General features: G+C 42.6%; 1 long non-coding RNA gene across 1 annotated transcript; it reads left to right on the top strand.

Annotated features, from left to right (window-relative positions):
- Positions 1-2,869: 2,869 nt before the first annotated feature.
- On the top strand, positions 2,870-21,940 carry LOC117520665. The gene is made up of 3 exons (XR_004563724.1): positions 2,870-2,879; positions 18,322-18,328; positions 21,853-21,940. It is a non-coding gene; the product is annotated as an uncharacterized LOC117520665 (long non-coding RNA).
- Positions 21,941-22,247: the final 307 nt, after the last annotated feature.

Here is a 22,247-nt window from a genome sequence, read left to right as displayed (position 1 = left end):
TCTCATTCAGCCCCCTGTAATCAATGCATGGACGGAGTCCGCCATCTTTCTTGCCCACAAAAAAGAAACCAGCACCCATCGGGGAGGTGGAGTTCCGGATCAGCCCGGCAGCTAATGAGTCCCGGATGTAGGTCTCCATTGATTCGCGCTCAGGTCGTGAGAGGTTGTACAGCCTGCTGGATGGGAACTCAGCGCCTGGAACCAAATCAATGGCACAATCGTACAGACGGTGCGGGGGAAGGGTGAGTGCCAGATCCTTGCTGAAGACGTCAGCAAGATCGTGGTACTCAACCGGCACTGCCGTCAGATTGGGAGGGACTTTGACCTCCTCCTTAGCCTGTAAACCGGGAGGAACCGAGGATCCTAAACACACCTGATGGCAGGTTTCACTCCACTGAACCACCACCCCAGACGGCCAATCAATCCGGGGATTGTGCTTCAACATCCATGGGAAGCCCAAAATCACGCGGGAGGTAGAAGGAGTTACAAAAAACTCAATCTCCTCCCGATGGTTTCCAGACACCACCAGAGTTACTGGTTGTGTCTTGTGTGTGATTAAAGGGAGGAGGGTGCCATCTAGTGCCCGCACCTGCAATGGCGAAGGAAGCGCCACCAGAGGGAGCCCTACCTCCCTTGCCCATCTGCTGTCTAGCAAATTCCCTTCTGACCCCGTGTCCACCAGTGCTGGGGCTTGAAGGGTTAAATCCCCGCTCAGGATTGTAACTGGGAGTCGTGTGGCAATCTGTGTGTGTCTCACGTGGATGTTTTGACCCCCCCTTAGCCCAGTCTCTGAGGGCGGTTGTTGTTGTGGCCGTTTGGGGCAGTTTTTCTGTGTGTGCTCCTTTGAGCTGCAGAGAAAACACTCCCCGCGGACCACCCTCCTCATTTTGGCCCTGTGCATTTCCCTAACAACGTCAGCAGGGGGAGCTGTTGCCCCACGGAGCGCTGCGGCTGTGGAGCGTGGGGAGGGCGGCCCCTTTTCGAACCCGGAAGGGAGAGGGGCAGCGCGTATCCGGCCACGTCCTTCGCCTCGCTCCCGACGGCGTTCCTCCAACCGATTGTCTAACCGTATAACCAGATCGATAAGCCCATCTAAATCCCGCGGTTCCTCCTTAGCTACCAGATGCTCCTTCAGGACCGATGACAGTCCGTTTATGAAGGCGGCGCGGAGCGCAACGTTATTCCAGCCGGACCTCGCAGCCGCGATGCGGAATTCGACTGCATATTCGGCTGCGCACCGGCGCCCCTGTCGCATTGACAGCAGCATTGTTGAAGCGGTCTCTCCTCTGTTAGGGTGATCAAACACTGTTCTGAACTCCCCCACAAACCCAGTGTATGCTGATAACAACCGTGAGTTCTGTTCCCAGAGCGCCGTAGCCCAGGCGCGTGCCTTACCCTGAAGCAGAGCAATCACATAAGCTATTTTACTAGCATCTGACGCATACATGATGGGGCGTTGTGCGAAGACGAGCGAACACTGCATGAGAAAGTCCGCGCACGTCTCCACACAACCTCCGTACGGCTCAGGAGGGCTTATGTATGCTTCAGGGGATGGTGGGAGGGTTGTTGAACCACCACTGGAACGTTCATATCCTGCACAGGGTCGGCAGGAGGAGGAGCTGCAGCAGCGCCCTGAGCGCTCGCCGCCACCTGCGTGGAGAGAGCCTCCACCCTGCGGTTCAGGAGGATGTTTTGCTCGGTCATTTGATCCAACCGAGCCGTAAAGGCGGTGAGAATGTGCTGCAGCTCACCAATCATGCCTCCTGCAGACGCCTGCGCTCCCTGCTCTCCCATTGGTCGTTCAACAGCCGGGTGACGCCCCTCGGAGTCCATGACGCTGGCCGAGATATCCTGTTGTGAAAGTGTAGTGACACGGACCCACAACAGGGGGCGCAAATGAACGGTCAATAGATGAGCCAAAAATTAACAATTTAATGTTGTGAAGGTGCACAACGAACATATAGACAATCTCAGAATATGATTACAGTCAATCCACAAAGGTGACGTGTGGGCAGGCTCGAGGATAGAAGACGTCTGTCCTGAGAAGAGCCGGAACCACACGATTTCCGCCGCCACCGAACCTGGTGAATACTGGAGCCGCCAAGTCCCGAATTCCCAGGTGATCACCGTCCCCGACTGTCGGATCTGGTACTGCTGGCGAGAACAAAGACAGTCAAGTGTGGGTGTGTGTACACCCCGTAACAACAACGGTGGGAATGCCACCTCCACCTCTCACTCAATATGTTGCAGAGTACCGCAGTGATTCCTCAGGGGAAAAGAGTGCCGTCCTGCACTCACTCAGCCTCCACAGAAAGAGGGACCGGTACTCCTGCAAACACTCACAATATACAGATATGTTGCAAAATACAAACGGCTGAGTCTATTACCTCCAATGAAGTACGATATCTCGGCAACGAGGTGGAGATGACGTCTGGTCTTTATGGAGTGAGATGATGTTGAGTAGATGGGTGACAGCTGTCAAGAGATAATGAGTGACAGCTGTCACCCCCGGCTGTGTCCGTGGCGGCAGCGCCCTCTCGTGCCTGAAGCCCGCACTTCAGGCAGGGCGCCCACTGGTGGTGGGCCAGCAGTACCTCCTCTTCTGGCGGCCCACACAACATAGATAGATAGATAGATAGATAGATAGATAGATAGATAGATAGATAGATAGATAGATAGATAGATAGATAGATAGATAGATAGATATAATGAAAATAATAGTTATCATGATTTGTTTATTTGTTAATTGATTTATTTTTGCATCCTCAACATTCAAAGTGTTGTTTGTTTTTGTCTCTATGTAGTAGAATGACAGAAGCAGTGGGTCACCCTTCTGAGTTTGGTTTTCTTGAGGTTTCTTCCTTAATTGAATGAATCTGGTCCATGCAGCTCATCTGTGCATGCATGGGAGCTGCCTGGACACATCCTGTTTTAGCCAGTTCCAGCACAGAAAATAAATATATAAACAAATAAATTCAATGAATCCCTTCATGCAGCTCGTGTGTCTTGTCCAGTGCACGTGCACGGTGTGTGTGCACCAACCAGGAGCGTTCAACTTAATTTTCACTTCTTTCCTCAGAAAAATAAATAAATAAATAAACACAACGAATCCCTTCGTGCAGCCCATGTGTCTAGTCCAGCACACGTGCATGGCGTGCATGCACCAACCAGGAGCATTCAACTTAATTTCCACTTTTTTCCTCAGAAAAATAAATATGTAAATAAATAAAAACAATGAATCTGTTCATGCAGCTCAAGTGCCCCCTCCAACACACATGCACGGCGTGCATGCACTGACCAGTAGCATTCAACTTAATTTCATTGCAGCAATGTTTTATTTATTTATTTATTGGTTCATTCAAAAATTAAGCAATGTGTGGACACTGTCCCGTGACTGAGAGGCTGTGAGTCTCACGCTGAACTGCGCGAAAGCCTCCCAGATGCCCTTCGCAGGCTGTCACAGCCCAGTGAGATACTAGCCTAAGTGATTATTATTATTGACTAGCATATTTAAAGCAACACAAGCTGCAAGTGAATATATCTGTTTTGTTTTTGTGGGTTACAGAAATATGTTACATTTAAGGACAAGGCAGCTTGGACAAACCTGGCTCCTCTGCACACAGAGAGCTCACAGAGAGAGGCTGGACTGTGCTTGGGTGAGTAACTGATGCCAGATAAGGACTTGAGAGGTCAAGGTTGCACTGCTATCTGAAGAATAATCTGTTGGACTGATTGCAGATCAGTACTCAGGCGGGCAATATGAATGGCGGCATATCACTGCTGAGCTTCATGAGGAAGGTCAAATATGGAACATAGGTTACATTTAAACTATGTAATGCAGAAATAAGGTGAATCAGTGGAAGGGTGATGACCCCAAATACAAGTGGGACAAGTTGATGAATATCGCTTCATTGATTAGTTCTTTGTAGTCAGTAATAGTAACTAGTGATTAATTTATTTATTGTCTAATCAAGATAATAATCTTCAGATTAAGCAAATAGTTGTCAGGTCCATAAATTTTCAAAGCCCAAAATGACTCCTTCAAATATTGTTTTGTCTACAGCTCCATACTCAGTTTACTGACAAAGTAAAGTATAATATAAAATAGTCATGCTTAAGCAGCTGAAATAAGAGAATGTAGGTTTTTTTAATGACTCAAAATGCTTAATCAATTATCAAAATACTTGTTGATTATCGATTAATGATGAACTTTGCAGCTCCAAGAGTCAGAGACCGTTATATTTTTACAGCCTTAAACTCAGTTTGGATAGCATGAATTTTATATAAAGTGATTATTACGACAGTGCATCATTAAATTTTATTTAGTCCAACTGCACCATGTCATTTTTACTGAGTGTGCATTGGTGTGGTTAAAATTTTGGCAACTATTTTCTTCTGTAAAATGATCCATAGAATTTTCCACAGGTCATATTAATCCTGTCTGAACACATACACTGAAACAAAAATATAAATGCAACACTTTTGTTTTTGTTCCCATTTTTTCATGAGATGAACTCAAAGATCTAAAACATTTTCTATATACACAAGAGACCTATTTCTCTCAAATATTGTTCATAAATCTGTTAGTGAGCACTTCTCCTTTGCCAAGATAATCCATCCCACCTCACAGGTGTGGCATATCAAGATGCTGATACAACAGCATGATTATTGCACAGGTGTGCCTTAGGCTGGCCATAATAAAAGGCCACTTTTAAATGTGGAGTTTTGCTTTATTGGGGGGTGGGGGGAGTTAGAAAACAGTCAGTATCTGGTTTGACCACCAGTTGCCTCATGCAGTCCAACACATCTCCTTAGTACAGAGTTGATCAGCAGCCAGACACCATCAAATGTGAGCATTTTCTCACTCAAGCTGGTTATGACATGAGCAGCAGTCAGGTTGAGACCCTGATGAAGACATTGAGCAATGATGACCTTCCCTGAGGCGGTTTCTTACCATTTGTGCAGAAATTCTTTGGTTCTGCAAACCGATTGTTGCAGCAGCTGTCCTGGTGGCTGGACTCAGATGATCTTGGAGGTGAATATGCTGGATGTGGAGGTCCTGGGCTGATGTGGTTGTACATGATCTGCGTTTCTCTGAAACGCCTTTGGAGACGGCTTATGGTAGAGAAATGAACATTCAGTTCATAGGCAACAGCTCTGGTGGACATTCCTGCAGTCAGCATGACAATTGCACGCTCCCTCAAAAATTGTCACGACATCTGTGGCATTGTGCTGTGACAAAACTTTGATCTTTGAGTTCAGCTCATGAAAATGGGAGCAAAACCAGAAGTGTTACCTTTGTAGTTTTGTTCACTACGAGGTCTATTAGATAATAAACCGACCCTTTTATTATTTTTTTTTAACTATATGGATTTGAATGACGTGCGATTACACCAATCATGCTTGAACCCTCGTGCGCATGCGTGAGTTTTTTCACGCGTGTCGGTGACGTCATTTCCCTGTGGGCAGGCCTTGAGTGAGATGTGGTCCCGCCCTCTCGGCTGAATTCCTTTGTTTCACACGCTGCTCGAGATGGCGCGCGTTGCTTTATCAAAATTTTTTCTGGACCTGTGAGGAATATCCGAGTGGACACTATTCGAGAAATTAAGCTGGTTTTCGGTGAAAAGTTTAACGGCTGATGAAAGATTATGGGGTGTTTCTGTCAGTGTAAGGACTTCCCACGCAGCAGGACATCGTGCAGCGCTTTCAGGGGCCGTCGTCGGCCTGTTTCGACCTGAAAACATCCTAATTTAAGGCTTAATTCACCCAGGACGTCATGAGAGAACAGAGAAGATTCAGAAGAGGCCGGCATGAGGACTTTATGCGGACATTCCACTTTTGTAATGAAAGACGTGCGCGCAAATTCGCCGAGTCGTTTCCGTGACGACTCGACAAATCTGTGTGCGCCGCGACAGGAAAAACACCTCCGTGTTGAAAACCATTTGTAAAATTCAGGCGGCTTTTGATGGCTTTCAACAAGTAACTGAGAAATTGTTTAACATCTTAGGCATGTTCCAACTTGCCCGTTAAGGTTTCCAACGGAGGTGTTTTTCCTGTCGTGACCCCCCGCGGTCGGGTCCGGCCCGACATGCGACTCTGCCCGCACGTTCTTTCATTACAAAATGTCCGTTAACAATGGAATGTCCGAATAAACTCCTCATGCTGACTTCTTCTGAAAGTTCTCTGTTCTCTGACGACTTACTGGGTCAACAGAGCCTGAAATGTGGAAGTTTTCAACTTGAAATGGCGAGACGCTGCCGCCTCGAAGCACAGATCGCCGTCAGGTGCCATGGGCCGTCCTTACGGCGACACTACCAGACCAAAATCTCTCATCAGCCATTAAAATTTTTACCGAAAACCAGCTGAATTTATCGAATGGTGTCCACTCAGTTGTGCCTTACAGTTTTGAAAAAAATTTGATTAAACAAAGCAGCAGTCTCTGAGCCATTCCTAAACAATGAAAAAAATCGCGAGAGGGTGGACGACTCCTCACTCAAAGACTGCCCACAGGCGAATGACGTAACCGACAGGCGTGAAAAAACTCTCGCATGCCCACGAGGGTTTCAAGCATGTCTGATGTAATCACACATGATTCAAATCCATATGGTTTTTGAAAAAAATAATAAGGTCAGATACTTTTCTAACAGACCTCGTATATATCAGTAATTTTAGGAGTTTTCTGCCATTTATCTCAAGTATGGAGGCACTTTAAGTGACATTTGGAAGACAGTCACTGTACCAGCAGAGATTTAACATTCACACTTGAGTTTTTTATGTAGAATGTCTGTCTGTTCATGGCTACAAAATCATGTGGTCAAATTCATGTCAGTGCTTCATCTCTGTGCATCTTTCGAATGCCTGCTCTGCTTATGGCACCTGGACAGAGCCCAGGCTGAACATGTCTACATGCACATTAAAAACATCATGCCACAAAGTCTTGGGATGAGATGACATTTGTTTTGTGGTTGTATGAGTGGTGTTCAGTCCACCCATTTTAGCACACTGAGTGTGTGCCACTGCAAAGAGACTCCAAGCAGTCAAAATAAATAAATAAATAAATAAAAATAAAGCTGACAGGTACTAGACAGAAGCTAGACAAGAGAAAATTGGCCATAAAGATGAATCTAATAATTTTGGTCCTTATTATTTTCTTAGGGCTGCTTATTGAGGAGACACTTCCATCTCTGTCTTTTATACTAAGCTTTCTTATCTTGTTGCAAGCCGGGCATAAATATGATGGGAGTAATCAAGCATCTGAGTGCTTTACTCATCTTAAACAAGGTTATGAGCGAAATCTCACATTCAATAAACATTGCTGTAAAAGGAAATGCACGGGCCAATTGAGCCCTGATAGTAGAAGTAAAAACTACATTCTTTTCCCTGACCTTAAAAATTGTGTATTGTAGTTGTTCACATAATTGTGCATTTTATAATTAGCTGATATCTCTAGTGATATTATTAAATTCATATTGGGACTGTTTAGCATGTCATATCTGTTATGATAAACTGACTAGAACTATCATCTACACACACATGCAATAAAGAGATACACTGGCAAATTAGGAAAACCTACACCAAGCAAGTTACACATGTTGTGAACTCGCTTATGTAAGGCACTTCTGAGGATTGGAAAAACCAGAAGGTTATGTACTCGAGATGTGTTTCTTTTTGGTTGAAGGCACAAACATTTTCTGGTGATGGATGATATCAACACACCAGCTCTGCACCCAACCACACATCATTTTTAGACAAACACAGCAACATGAATGGCAAGTCATACTATGATTTCATGGATGATGGTGTTGGGCATAAAAAAAAAAAAAAAATGCTTCGGGTGAAAACTAACAATGACACTTGTGCTGCAAGTGGAAGATAGAGCAGTAAATCATTCATCTTCTTAATACCATGCAATTACGATCACATGTTGCAAAATAGTTTTTGTCATTGCAGGGACACGAAGCTACTTGCTCTTTGAGAAATGCCTGCATATGCACGGGGCTGAGACATTGCCCTTGCTTTTTGTCTCCAGGTGTGACTGACTGCAGCAATCTGTGCGTGGAGCAGCTGCCTTGTAGTCATTAAAATGTCAGCCGTGTCCTGACATTTCCTTCATTTCCCATTTACAGGGAGGAGGAAAACAGAGTTGTTTGCCACCATAGTCACTTGCTCATTGTGAAAAAACCAAATGCAAGGACATGTAAAGAGTGACCTGTCCTGTACACACTTTGTACATGATCCCAGCTTGTGTTATCTGAGGAATTTCCACAGTTTCGTCCTGGATTTTAGTGTATAGCTAATGATAAAAGTATCCATGGAGATATATCTTGCATCTGTGGGGGGTCATAGACACATTAAGACAATGGATCCTTTGGATTTCTCTCTGATCTACAGATGTCTCCTGTAGACAATCATTTATTTCATATTGTTGAAGCTATGTGCGTTATTTTGTCCATTCTGTATGTAAAGCTAAACCGTATCCTTGTAAAGTCCTCTAAGAGTCAACACAACAGAAGAAGTCCTCTTTAAGAGATGCAATACTTGTTTTGTCAGCAGGGTAAGTTTGTGGGCTCTTGGCCATGCCCAACAGATTTGTGAGGGTGTGATTGTATTGTATTATCGTGTGGATGCAGTCAAAGGATTACAAACAACAGGAAGAACCCCATTATCTTACCCAATGCAGAGGAGCACAAGGGAGTCAAACTGGCACACAGATCCGACCAGAAGAAGAGAGTGAGAAAGACTTCAAGCAGCGCTTGGCTACAGTTTGTGCAAATAATGTCATCATGTTGCACAGTCAGTGCGTGTTCTAGCTTTGAGGGATTTTTTTTTTCTGTTTTGTCAAATGGCAACAGGATGCTTACAAGACAACTGCCATATTGTTTCGACAGCCACCTATAAATTGTACAATATCAGAACATTCTGAGAACATCCCAGCTGCTGCAAACTTAATTTAACCCACCCTAATTATAGTTAAACACAATCCAACCACTAGGAGCAGTGGGCAGCCACAGTCCGGCGCCCGGGGACCAACTCCAGATGTAGAGACGCTGCCTTGGTCAGGAGCAGACCCTAAATAAGCATGTTTTTGACTGTGGGAGGAAACCAGAGTGCCCGAAGGAAACCCACACAGACACGGGGAGAACATGCAAACTTCACACCAAAAGGGTGGGAAACAATCCCACAACCTTCTTGCTTTGAGGCACCAGTGCTAACCACTACGCTACTGTACTACCATGGGTAAGGTGTATTTATGCAGAAAGCACGACCAGATTGACAGGTAAAAAGCATTTTTTACATCATGTCATCCTCAGAAAGAGACTTGAGGTGCATTTGGGTATAAAAAGAGCATTAGTATTTGTTGTTAATGCGTCACGGGTCTTCAGCTGTTTTTAGCGACAACACTCATAAAGCGGCACAGAGTTCTAAAGAAAACTAAAGCATAAAAATTTCTTAGTAAAGCTCAAAGCGTTGAGAGATGACAACTGTTTTTTCAACTCACGGGCCAGTTTTAATGCTGTGATCGACCTACACTTTTTCTGCGATCAACTGGTCAGCACCCCTGTTTTATACTGTATAACAATACAAAAATAACAGTAATCCACAGTGATGTGGAGAAGTAACTTTAATCTGATTACTGATTTGGAAACATTAATGCATTAGATTAGTCATTACTAAAAAAGTGGTCAGATTAGAGTAACATGTTACTGGCATCCCTGGGGGTGACCCACTTCTTGGGCTATTCTAACAATAACAAAGCTTAAACTCTTGCAATCAGAGAATTCTGACGTCCACCAATCCGGATCCGGATCACCTCCAAAATTCAGTGGAGTCTTCCATGCCCTAATATCTATCGGTGGTGCAAATTTGGTGAGAATCCTTGAAGTAGTTTTGAAGTAATTCTTCAAAGCCTATATAAAGTGAAATTTTGATCCAGAATCCGGATATGGATCCAGATCACCTCTAAAACTTCAAACTCTAAAATTTATTTAAGAGTGTTCCTCTTCCATGTCCTAATATGTACCCGTGGTGAAAACCTGGGGAGAGTCCATGAGGTAGTTTTGACATAATCCTTCAAAGCCTAGGTAAAGTGAAATATATTCCAGAATCCATACCTGGATCATCTCTAAAATTTAATGGAGTCTTCCATGCCCTAATGCGTATTTGTTGAAAATTTTGTAAAAAATTTAATGGATTCTTCCATGGCCAGATATGTATCTATGGTGAAACTTTTGTAAAAATCTGTGCAGTAGTTGTAACGTAAACCGCCAACAGACAAACAGACAAATGCTGCTGATTTTATTATGTCCTTTGTGGATGAAATAAACATTATTATATGGTACGTGATTTTGCCAACTTCTGAATGGCCCATTCACCACTTTCTGAGCTGTACCACATGCCGAGTTGACCGCTGGTGGAGCCAAGTTGACCGCTGGTGGAGCCGAGTACACCTCGCGTGCAGCGTAGTGCTAGCCAATCGAGTGACACCTTCTATCGATAACGACCAATCAGATAACGCGATACAACGCCTACTTTGGCTGTCATTTTGTTGACAAGATTCTACATGATGCCTGTGCATTATTTCACTATTCCTTATTAAGCTCCTTTCACACGGGCCCGCTTCGAGTTGCATCGTGTGTCGTCATGACGACGCTGTGTACACAATGCAGTAAAAACTAAGAGCACAGAAAAAAAAAACGCTGCTGGCTGCAGCTGCTGCAGCAGCTCCTCTGTTTTCTCTCACAAATGTGTTTAAATACAGTCCATAAAAGTCCTGCTCACAGACTGATTGCCAGAGACAGGACATGTCCACATTCAGTAAAAAGTCCGGCCATCTCCAGTCCACTCACGGACGATTCGTTCATGTGCACACATGTGAACAATTAAGAGGAAAAGGCTGCCTGCGCTCCTCGCTCTCTGCAAACTCTCTCATCACTGTGTTAAATAAAGGACATAGGTCCTGCTCACAGACTGATTGCCAGAGACAGGACATGTCCACATCAAGTATAACTCCAGACATCTCCACATTTACTCACAGACGGTTCGTTCCTGCCTGTCTCGTGCGCACATCCCGCGCGCACATCTCGTGGTCAAAGTAGGAAAGATAAACTATAACAGAACTCAGAGCGCAGACCTGCAGCTCAGCGCAAGAACAAATATAAACTAGAAGATAAATCAGAGTGCACAACCTGTCTGCAGTGCGCACCTGACGCAGACATTCCTGCATCCTCATGACACCACAGGAAGCTCGAGGCAGCCACGGTGTGAAAGGGGCTTTAGAGATTGTGCTCATGAAGTATTTTGGACCTGTTAGTGCAGTATGACAGTAATAATAAAGAGTTGAAACTTGAGATTGATTTTTCAGTTTTAGTATGTTTGACAAACATCCAATTTTCTTGTTTACCATATAATAAAACAGATATAGACTTTTGATTTCGGTGTACCCGTGATTATGCAGACCTGGTCAGGATGGGGTTCACCGAGGCCTTGACCAAGGTGAATCTCATCCTGACCAGGTCCACATAATCACGGGTACACCGAAATCAAAAGTCTATAATTGTATAAAATACAACAAAGAACTTTTAAACATGCAAAACAAGAAGCGAAAAAGGTCAGATTATAGTTCACTGGCAGTTGTCCAATAATTTTCCAACATAGCAAGAACATTTATATGGAGATCAGTCAAGCTTCTTCCTCAGGTTGCATCCTGAGAACATCCCTGCTACATTCTGCACATATGATGTCATACCTCAGCTTGATCCTTGTATGTGCAGAAGAATACATTAAAGCAGTTTACAGTAATGTTTTTATAGACATCCACTGACATCATTCACGATAAAGAGGTGGTCCTCCCATGTGTGTGCTTAGCATGTGGAAAAAAAGGGTTATGGTAGACCATGTGCTAACTAGTTCAAAACTGGAAATACACTCAACAAAAATATAAATGCAACACTTTTGGTTTTGCTCCCATTTTGTATGAGATGAACTCAAAGATCTAAAACTTTTTCCACATACACAATATCACCATTTCCCTCAAATATTGTTCACAAACCAGTCTAAATCTGTGATAGTGAGCACTCCTCCTTTGCTGAGATAATCCATCCCACCTCACAGGTGTGCCATATCAAGATGCTGATTAGACACCATGATTAGTGCACAGGTGTGTCTTAGACTGTCCACAATAAAAGGCCACTCTGAAAGGTGCAGTTTTGTTTTATTGGGGGGGATACCAGTCAGTATCTGGTGTGACCACCATTTGCCTCATGAAGTGCAACACATCTCCTTCGCATAGAGTTGATCAGGTTGTCAATTGTGGCCTGTGGAATGTTGGTCCACTCCTCTTCAATGGCTGTGCGAAGTTGCTGGATATTGGCAGGAACTGGTACACGCTGTCGTATACGCCGGTCCAGAGCATCCCAAACATGCTCAATGGGTGACATGTCCGGTGAGTATGCCGGCCATGCAAGAACTGGGACATTTTCAGCTTCCAAGAATTGTGTACAGATCCTTGCAACATGGGGCCGTGCATTATCCTGCTGCAACATGAGGTGATGTTCTTGGATGTATGGCACAACAATGGGCCTCAGGATCTCGTCACGGTATCTCTGTGCATTCAAAATGCCATCCATAAAATGCACCTGTGTTCTTCATCCATAACAGACACCTGCCCATCCCATAACCCCACCGCCACCATGGGCCACTCGATCCACAACATTGACATCAGAAAACCGCTCACCCACACTACGCCACACACGCTGTCTGCCATCTGCCCTGAACAGTGTGAACCGGGATTCATCCGTGAAGAGAACACCTCTCCAACGTGCCAAACGCCAGCGAATGTGAGCATTTGCCCACTCAAGTCGGTTACGACGACGAACTGGAGTCAGGTCGAGACCCCGATGAGGACGACGAGCATGCAGATGAGCTTCCCTGAGAGGGTTTCTGACAGTTTGTGCAGAAATTCTTTGGTTATGCAAACCGATTGTTTCAGCAGCTGTCCGAGTGGCTGGTCTCAGACGATCTTGGAGGTGAACATGCTGGATGTGGAGGTCCTGGGCTGGTGTGGTTACACGTGGTCTGCGGTTGTGAGGCTGGTTGGATGTACTGCCAAATTCTCTGAAACGCCTTTGGAGATGGCTTATGGTAGAGAAATGAACATTCAATACACGAGCAGCAGCTCTGGTTGACATTCCTGCTGTCAGCATGTCAATTGCACGCTCTCTCAAATCTTGCGACATCTGTGGCATTGTGCTGTGTGATAAAACTGCACCTTTCAGAGTGGCCTTTTATTGTGGGCAGTCTAAGGCACACCTGTGCACTAATCATGGTGTCTAATCAGCATCTTGATATGGCACACCTGTGGGGTGGGATGGATTATCTCAGCAAAGGAGAAGTGCTCACTATCACAGATTTAGACTGGTTTGTGAACAATATTTGAGGGAAATGGTGATATTGTGTATGTGGAAAAAGTTTAGATCTTTGAGTTCATCTCATACAAAATGGGAGCAAAACCAAAAGTGTTGCGTTTATATTTTTGTTGAGTGTACGTAAAAACAGGACCTTGTACTGTACGATAAGGCTAGTAGTTACAATATGTGCTTCTGTGCAGATAAAAAAGATTTTAACAAGAACACAGTGAGTCACTGTGCAGATATAAGATTTCAGCAAGAACATATCGACCCCATGCAAACCTGCTGACTGTCATCGTTCTTAACCTCATGTAACCTTTAGCAAAAATGTAACAAAGTATTTAACATGTGTTGGAATCAATAATATACATCATAAGTGATTCTCATGTAGACATTAACAAGAGTTACTACCAAAGACATCCAGTCATCACCTTAGGTCAGTGGTTAGTGTCCAAATACCACAACCACACAAGAAGACAGGGAGCAACAGGACTCTAAAGACTTGAACCTACTTTCTCCTGCAAAGGTATAAGCATCTCCAAATGTTGTTGTTCAGGCACCTTGTGACTCCATAAGCTATTCCCAGGTGTCTCTTGATCTCAAAGGCCAAAGATCCAGTGATATGAATAGCATTGCCAAGATCTTCACTATGATCATAATATCAAATACAGCTGCACAGTCCAGTCAGGGAAAAATGGTAATCTGGATGTTTGACACATGGACTTGTGACCTGAGGATATTTGGTTTAAGTCTCCTTCTCTGGCTTGTGTCATAGCACTTTCTCCAAAACTACCCTCTAAGTTTAATCGAAGAGGCCGTGTTGCGGAGACAAAGAAAGCCATGGGTTTGTAACATCAAAGACTGGACTGGACACAATTGTGCTATATGTTTCTGAAGACAGGGAAGAATGGAAATCACTGCTCAAGTATCCACCATTTCATCTTATGATCCTTGGGGTTATGGGCAGAGAGATATAAAAAAATCTTGTGCTTTTGTACCTTGCTGTTTGCACCATGCATTTAGAATTTACAAGCAGAACCAAAGTCAGACGTTAACATTCTCAGTCCAAGTTTAAGTGGTGCATTCTGAGAGATCTGACACAGCAGCACAAAGGAAACAAGCTGTTTTAGGAAGGGTAAACAACCCACCTGGAATGAAAAACGCAGAAGTACAGCAATGTGGAAAGCATTGCCTGTCAGTGTTTATTTATTTAGAAGAAAAGGTGATGTTGCTGATGAAAGGACAGAAATAGACAACAAGACAGTGAGTCTGTTGTGCACATTTATTAATGTTAGTGACCTCGCCGACAGCCCTGTCCCATCTCTGGAGGATGCACATTATGCAGCTTCAAGTCAGGACGGTGTCCCAGTCACACTGCAGTGCCTTACGTAATTGCAAAGAGCTTAGCAGAAGCCTGGTATCTAACTGTTAGAAGCTTGCATTACATCAGTGCCAGAGAAGATATCGTTCCACCCACTGGCAGTGTTATTCTGCTGCTGATTACCTTTGTGCTAATCAGTGGTGGGCACAGCTAACCAAAAAGTTAGGTTTGATAACCGCTAATTAGCTAACTGAAAAGTTATCTTTTATAACGCTTAACCGATAAACCACTAAAAAAGTTATCGGAAGCTACAGCTAACAGATAACTGCTAACTTTCAGTAATGTCTCCAGTGCCAGTGGTGGGCACAGATAACCAAAATATTAACTTCGATAACAGATAATCAGAAAACTGATTTGATAAAGATAAACCACCCAAAAATGTATCGGAAGTTACAGATAAGCAATAAATTCCATTGTCTCCGGTACACTTGCAACTACTAACAAGCTGATTTTGAGTTTTAACGCCACGATTGCGTCTACGACAGACCCAAACAATGAGTCAGCACTTCTGTCTTTGAGTGACCTGCCCCCTGCTGGAAGCTCCTGTTTACTACATGGCTTCCAGCACAGAAGCAAGATGAGAGAAACCACAAAGCTCAACCCTCTACTCAGTCACAATGCTGACATCAGGCAGAGGTCTTGGAAAATAAAGCAATGCTGAGTTATGGTTTGGTGTATAAATAAAATGAATACTGATAGAATAACTCCATTAATGTCAATTCTGTCATTTGTACAAAGTTAAAATACAACATATATCTTTTAATGTTGAATAATACACTAATTCTGAACTTTTGTAACAAACACAGACAGAAGGCAAAGGATTCTGGGTAAAATGTGCCTCAGCAAACACTGATTGGTTGACTCATTCATTATGTAAACCAAGACGTTAATGTGTCATGTGTTGGTGTTTACAGATAAATGTGCTTTTGTAAAATATTCCAGTTTTTTATTTGTAAAAAAAAAAGGCATTTTCAAAAAAAAAAATCCAAGTTGTAATTATATAACCGTCTGATATAACCGGTGTCAAAAATAAATAATAGAACACTGCCATGATCTCCTGGTCCCAGACATTCAGTACTTAAGCTGGGTTTACACTGTGTAAGGTCTGGCCCTTTTTCAGCTGGTTTTTCATTCGTGCAAGAATTTTTTGGATCCCACCGAGTTTCAGGTTAATCACGCGTCCTGCATTGTTTAGTATATACATGGAGTAACAAGCTGCGTTTAACATCTCACGACCACCTCCGGATGAAAATCAAACCTGTTTGATATTCTGGTCAGCCGTCATGAGGGTATCCCGCTGCTGAAGCGCGACAAGCACCAACCTCTCAGACTGTGCCTGTGCAAACACCGCAGACCTGTCTTGTAATGTTTTTTTTTTTAACTTTGATGTCTCCCATCGAGAGTTTTTGTAAAAAATAAGAAATGTAAATTAAATTTGAAAAAAAAGCTTCTGTTTACGTTTTGCTTCTGGAAACACGAGTCCGACATGTCATTTTTGAGCGTACAATGTGTGTGAGAACATAAATCGAGCACTCTGAACTTTCACACTGTGTGGTTCTGTGGTACTGTTCGAGCAGGAACCGAGTACAGTGATTGAAAATATCAGCCCAACTTCAGTTTGAATACTGCCATGAACACTACTGACCAGTAGATGGCATTAGAGACCGTGAAAACTTGCCAAAACAAAATTCCAGATAATCTGTGTCTGTTACATTTAAGATGCGTGGAATTTATTAAATGCAAACACAATAACAATGTCTGTAAACCCAGAGAATATATTCACGAGAGATATAGGCACTAGAGTTTACTGCTGTTGTCTGTGGAGCCTGATCAGAGTGTCTGAAATGCATTTCTCCTGTCGTGAACATACTGAGATTACCCTATTCTACCCATAATGCACTTGGCACAGTATGTCCACACTAAAACCTTAAAAATTAGCGCATTACTTTAAAAATAAACCATATATTTTTCACTAAAACAGATATTTTCACTTTATAAAACTTCAGACATAACAGTAATTTTAAATAACTTGTCCAAAATTAGTTTGGTTAAAATCTGAACCATAAGTTAAAAATGTATGCCTCTGGATGACTTGGGTGATATTGCCCGCGTATCAGTATGGGGTTAATAGAATTATTATTTTTTTTTTTGGTGACCAGTTCTCCTTTGACTGCAGAGGATAGAGTGGTTTCTCCTAGAAGCGGTTCTCCTCTGTTTGCAGAGGATAGAACTACACATCTGCTATGAAACATTTAACAGGTAGGTGCTCAACTAATCTTAAATTTTAAAAATGGTGTAGCTGTTCAGCTTTGTTTACCACATTAACAGTCTAAACATTATCGGACAAAAATTTATCGGAAGATAATTGGTCCAATAATGATTTTTAAAGTTATCTGAAAAGATAATCCGATCATGAAAACATTATCTTTGATAATTATCGGTTATCGGAACTGTGCCCACCACTGTCCGGTGCACTTTCAACTACTGACGAGCCATTTTGAGTTTAAACACCACCAATGCTTCTGACAGAATCAAAGGTGATCACAAACCCAAACACAGCCAATGAGTCAGCGCTTCTGTCTTTGTGCACCCCGCCCACTGCTGTAGGGAAGCGTCATTTAACTTGACAGCATAGAGTGGTCCAGACCTGAGACAGACGTCTTGAAAAGGAAAGCAGGTTTGACTTATGGTTTTGATTTATAAACCAAATTAATCCGGATAGAATAACTACATTAATGCCAAGTCTGTCATTTGTACAAAGTGAAAATATAACACATATCTTTTAAAATAAATTGCACTGGAGCCTGGTATATTGCTAGTCACAGGATGAAAGAAATGAGGGGTTTTTGGCAAGGACATGAAATTACAAGTAACAAAACAAAATGGTCATAACGCTGCAAGTGGATTAACGCCTGTTGCATCCACTGCTATGAATAAAGCTTCATTCATTATACATGGAATGCCATCGGTGCTTTTGTTCCATACACTCTGCACATAAGAGAGGGCTCTCACATGCAAAGTCCCGAATTACTGGAAGGGTAAGGAAGGACAAAATCCACACTAAGATGTGTGTCTTGCAGCAATGTAACAGTAAGGTAAAAACGGTTAACTTTTACACTGTGCTGCTATCTGTGTGCTGTGATGCACAGGAACTGAGTAAGTAGTTTTTCAACTTGTGGGGAAAACATGCATATTCGGATCTGCTCCTTTCTCTGTCCTTGACCCAGGCATCATCTCTTAATTAGGAGTCACAAGGTAATGCAAAGTACAAATGTTGTACATATCCATGTGTGGACAATGACAATAAAGGATCTTCTTCTTGAAAAGCTGTAGTGTGTAGATTGACCGTTATCTAGTGGTTCCAAACAGCAGAAAAACACGGACAATGAGCAAGAATGTTAAATATGACTTAAACTTTTACACATCCTAGCACTATACTAAAGATTTTGGCTATTAAATAAGTATATTATCAGTTATATGTACATTCTACCAGAGCATCACTGTGGCTTAGTGGTTAGCACTGTTGCCTCACAGCAAGAAGGTTATGGGATTCATTACCACCTGTGGCCTTTCTATGTGGAGTTTGCATGTTCTCCCCGTGTTTGCGTGGGTTCCCTCTGGGTGCTCCAGCTTCCTCTCACATCTAAAAGACATGCTGGTTAGGTGGATTGGATATGTCTGTCAGTTAGTTCTCTCTAAAGTTTGTGAGCTTTCTCTCTGAGATTTGGGATCCAGCCAATTTCAAAGCAGACTGTGTAATAGGAAAGTCAGCACCTTGCTACTTGCACTAGTATACACACACATAAACACAAAAAAGAATGCACAAAGTTAATTGTGCCTTAGGCACTGGTCTTAAGCTCACATATCACACAGAGAATCCATTTCTAACTGTGCCTTTTTATGGTTTAAATGACCAAATAAACAAACACAGCAACACAATCTTGATGGTCTTCTTCGCCCACATTTATTTCCCCCCTTCGTTGCAATTTTACAGAAAAATAGGGTGTCTTTTAACTGACCAACTGGATGATAATCCAGATGATGTATGTTCATCTCTCCGTTTGAGAATAAAATTGTCTGTTTGCTGTTGTTCTATTCATTCATTGGTTATAATGGTGATTGAATTGCAAATGCATGTATGTATACTGGACATTGTAAAAGTAAAATATAAAGATGCATGCATTATCTACAATATAAAGTGCATACCAAGTTGTTATTTGTGTTAAACCAATGAAATAATTTTGTTTTTTGCTCAAGGTATAGTTATAGATTTAGATCAAACCTATTTTGGTGTTAAAGTGGCTGCTACATTTTACAACCACATAAAATGGCATATGACCTCCCTGACAGTTTAAAGCAAGTCATAATTGGAATCCTGATATTTATGACTGAAGCTCTCCACCATACTGACAACTCCAGTAAAATGTGTCAATCAATGATTTAACCCGGGCAGCAGACAATTGGAAAACACAGTTTACACTGAGGAGTCAGAAGAATGCCAATATTTTGTTCTTTCACAAGAAACAATATATGTCACATTTCCTTTGAAGCAACTGGATTGTGTGAACAATGCAGCAGGGACATTGTACTTAGAAATATATATATATATATATATATATATATATATAGGTAGGTAGATATAGGGGTGTAACAATTACTCGATGCTAATCAAAAATTGATTTATCCATTAAGCTTGTTTCCATGCTCCTTCAGTGTCTTTAAGACTGGTAACACAAACATTTAACATTATTATCCATCTGACTGAAATCCTTTCTTCTGATTGGCTGATTCACATGTAATAATTGCACTACTTTTCATAATAAATCATCCAAAGTTAACAATAGCCACAGTATTGACTGATTCTGCACCATTTCGGGCAACATTATGAGTGATTGCAGACCGATTATGTTATAATGGGGCAACGTTTCGCGCATGCGCAGGGGTGATACGTCGCAGACGACTACTCATCTCTTTCTCTCTACTCCACTTCTCTACTTATGTGTCTCTCTCTTTCTCTACTTCACTTCTCATCTCTCTCTACTCATCTCTCTCTCTCTCTATTCTTCATTTCTACGTCGCAACATCAAGGTTTCCGTCCGTGGATACTGATGGGATAAACGCTCTTCTATCCAAGAAAGACAGTGAGAGTACCACAAAAAGTATAAAGAAAAGTTCCACACCATTCAAGGAGTTTTTAGCGAAGGACGACGGGAAAGATTTGTATGGTGTTTCACCCGAGGAGTTCGAGAAGCTTCCCACTACTGCGCTCCAAGTATGGCCAGAGGCTGAAACACAGTACCATGAACTCACTACGGTATGAAAAAATTTTCACACAAATGTAAAGATAAATTTATTTACTACACAGATGTATAATAAAACAAATGGTGACTGGTTTATCGGGCAGCATAATGGTGTCAACCCTCGGGGATCATTGTTGCCCACGGACTTCGGCCTTGGGCAACAATGATCCCTCGGGGTGACATTCCATTATGCTGCCCTCCAAACCAGTCACTCTTTGTATATTGTGAAGTAAAAACAAAATCCAATGTGTCACACAGTGATAGATGTATAAATTTGAATTTTATGTTTGGCTCAAAATTTCTTATGTGTGTCATACTGGCTCAGAATGGGAAACTTATGTTATGCTATTTATGCTATGCTAATAACAGCTGGTTTCTTCTTCTGGACTTCTTCTATGTTACACCTTCTGCTACTGCATGTGTTGCTGCCCCCCAGTGGAAAGCAGGTTAGTACAGGCAGCACCAATGTACTGCAGCATGTCATGACTGGAGTACAACTGAGGACACCAAGCAAAGAACCACATGAGAGTAAGTACAAGGTTCAATGTCCAGGGCTTGGGAAGGGTTAAAGAACACAGGAATATCTGTCTGCATAACAGCGCAACTCATTACAGACAAAACACTGAGGCAGCTCTATTAACTAAGCAAGAGGTCAGAATACACAGGGCTAGCATACCATGCACCAGAGTCCCAGGGAGCAGGTTTAAAGAGAAAATCAGGATCAGGCAGCAAGATCAGTAAAGAGAAGGCAAGAAAATACAGAGGATGTTGGAGAGTTTTGATATAGCACAAGAGACCCTCTGGCACAGGAGACATGAAGAGAGAGACTGAAATGTACTAGAGAGTAAACATGGCAATGAGGAAGAGCTGAGGAGAAACACACACACACACACACACACACACACACACACACACACACACACACACACACATATATATATATTACATTCATTGACAAGTCATCCATAGAGAGAGTAATATGAACACTCTGTGCCTGTTTAAATCAATCCTGTGAAATAATTCCAGGGTGAGATCTTTCTACCTCTACTTGATCAGTCGGGATATGTGCAGACAGTTTACTGGTGATAACAATCTGGTGATGATCCTAAAGACAGTTTGTAGGGAAGGAGACATTGCCCCTCTTTGATTCACAGTGGATGATGCATATGCAGCCACTGTCTGTAGAGCTTCTGTCGCTGTTTGCACATTCCAGCATGACCTGTGAGACTTGCAGATGGAGCTGGTTCTTCTCTGCCATTAGCAGCATCAGCAAAAATTGTGCTACCACTCTCCACATACCCAAAATTCTCTGTCAAAACGGAATGTACCGAACCTGTGCTTATCCCCACCTTGTGATAAGCACAAGGTGGGGATAAGCAAGTTCTTGGATGGTGACATGAGGGTCATCCATGACCAAAGTTCCTATTCTGTCAATCCCTTGGTCATTTCGGCTTGTGGATAGCCTACCGGAACGTGTGTCACTCTCCACTGATGTGTGCCTATTTTTGAAGCAGTTATACCACTCTTTTATTTATGTTATGTGCATGGTATCATCGCCAAAAGGCTACCGAGTCTTGCAAATGGTTTCCACTTTGGTATCACCAATCCTTTGGCAAAATTTGATGCTATTTTTGCTCAAGTCATTCTATCATGTTATAGCAAATGAGAATTAAAAGGGTGCTTAGTAGATATGATCATGCTTAGGCTGACTGCTAGCGACTGATGTGATCTGCGGGCAGGAAAAAATATGCATGCATTCTACAAGGTTCTCTACACTTCCCCAGCAAACAACAACTCACACGCTTCATTTGTTTCCGTGGGATAAAATAAGGTTGGATACTTTTTGAGTGCACCTCATATATATATATATATATATATATATATATATATACGAGGGCTGTCAATAAAGTAACGGTCCTTTTTATTTTTTTCAAAAACTATATGGATTTCATTCATATGTTTTTACGTCAGACATGCTTGAACCCTCGTGCGCATGCGTGAGTTTTTCCACGCCTGTCGGTGACGTCATTCGCCTGTGAGCACTCCTTGTGGGAGGAGTCATCCAGCCCCTCGTCAGAATTCCTTTGTCTGAGAAGTTGCTGAGAGACTGGCGCGTTGTTTGATCAAAATTTTTTCTAAACCTGTGAGACACATCAAAGT

Source organism: Thalassophryne amazonica, chromosome 11, assembly GCF_902500255.1.
Source record: "Thalassophryne amazonica chromosome 11, fThaAma1.1, whole genome shotgun sequence".
NCBI lineage: Eukaryota > Metazoa > Chordata > Actinopteri > Batrachoidiformes > Batrachoididae > Thalassophryne > Thalassophryne amazonica.
Note: the sequence above shows the minus strand (reverse complement) of the source record. Positions and strands in the feature narration are given on the sequence as shown.